The following is a 1,208-nucleotide window of genomic DNA, read 5'->3' on the forward strand; positions in this document are numbered from 1 at the left end:
TGTTTACCTGACGTTCATAATCAATGGCGCCCATCATCGAAGAATTAGATATATTGACTTATGTCAGGAAATTGAAAAATGTGAGGGCTTGTTGGTCAGAAATCGATTAATAATAATAATAATAATAACGAAATTTTAGTGTAATCAAATTTTAGAGTTCAAATTCCGCCGAGGTCGACTTTGCCTTTCGGAGTCGATAAATTAAGTACCAGTTATGCACTGGCGTCAATGTAATCGACTTAATCCCTTTGTCTGTCCTTATTTATCCCCTCTATGTTTAGCCCCTTGTGGGCAATAAAGAAATAAGAAACATTAGCACACCGGGCGAAATGCTTAGCAGTATTTCGTCTGTCTTTACGTTCTGAGTTCAAATTCCGCAGAGGTCGATTTGGCCTTTCGGGGTCGATTAAATAAGTACCAGTTACGCACTGAGGTCGATCTAATCGACTTAATCCCTTTGTCTATTCTTGTTTGTCCCCTCTATGCTTATCCCCTGTGGGCAATAAAGAAATAGATATGGTTTACATCTTTAAATTCCGCCGAGGTCGACTTTCCCTTTCATCCTTTCATGGTCAATATAAGTATCAGTTGATCAGTGAGGTCGATATAATCGACTTGAACCCTGCCCCCAAAATTGCTGGCCTCGTGATAAAATCTGAAACGAGTATGGTTTACATTTTTAAGACGACGAGCTGGTAAAATCGTTCAGGCGATCTTTCGCTTTAGAATCATTTTCAGCACAAACAAAAGCTTCAATTTATTTTCCTCAGCACCAGCAGTTTTTAAGAGGAAGTTCGATTACTCCGAAAAGATTAAAGACAAAAGTCGACCTCGGCGGCATTTGAACTCGGAATGTAAAGAGTTGGAAGAAATGTCTGTTAGGTAGTGTATCCGGCATGCTAAAGATTCTTATTTCTTTATTGCCCACAAGAGACTAAACATAGAGGGGACAACCAAAGGACAGACAAAGGGATTAAGTCGATTACATCGACCCCAGTGCGTAACCGGTACTTAATTTATCGACCCCGAAAGGATGAAAGGCAAGGTCGACCTCGACGGAATTTGAACTCAGAACGTAAAGTTTCTGCCATATTAATCGCAAATAATCGTTTCAAATTTTTGACACAGGGTCAACAGTTTTTTTTTTGGGGGGGGGAACATCGATTACGCCACCCACCCCCATCAGTGCTCAACTGGCACTTATTTCA

The sequence above is a fragment of the Octopus bimaculoides genome, chromosome 19 (assembly GCF_001194135.2).
Source record: "Octopus bimaculoides isolate UCB-OBI-ISO-001 chromosome 19, ASM119413v2, whole genome shotgun sequence".
NCBI lineage: Eukaryota > Metazoa > Mollusca > Cephalopoda > Octopoda > Octopodidae > Octopus > Octopus bimaculoides.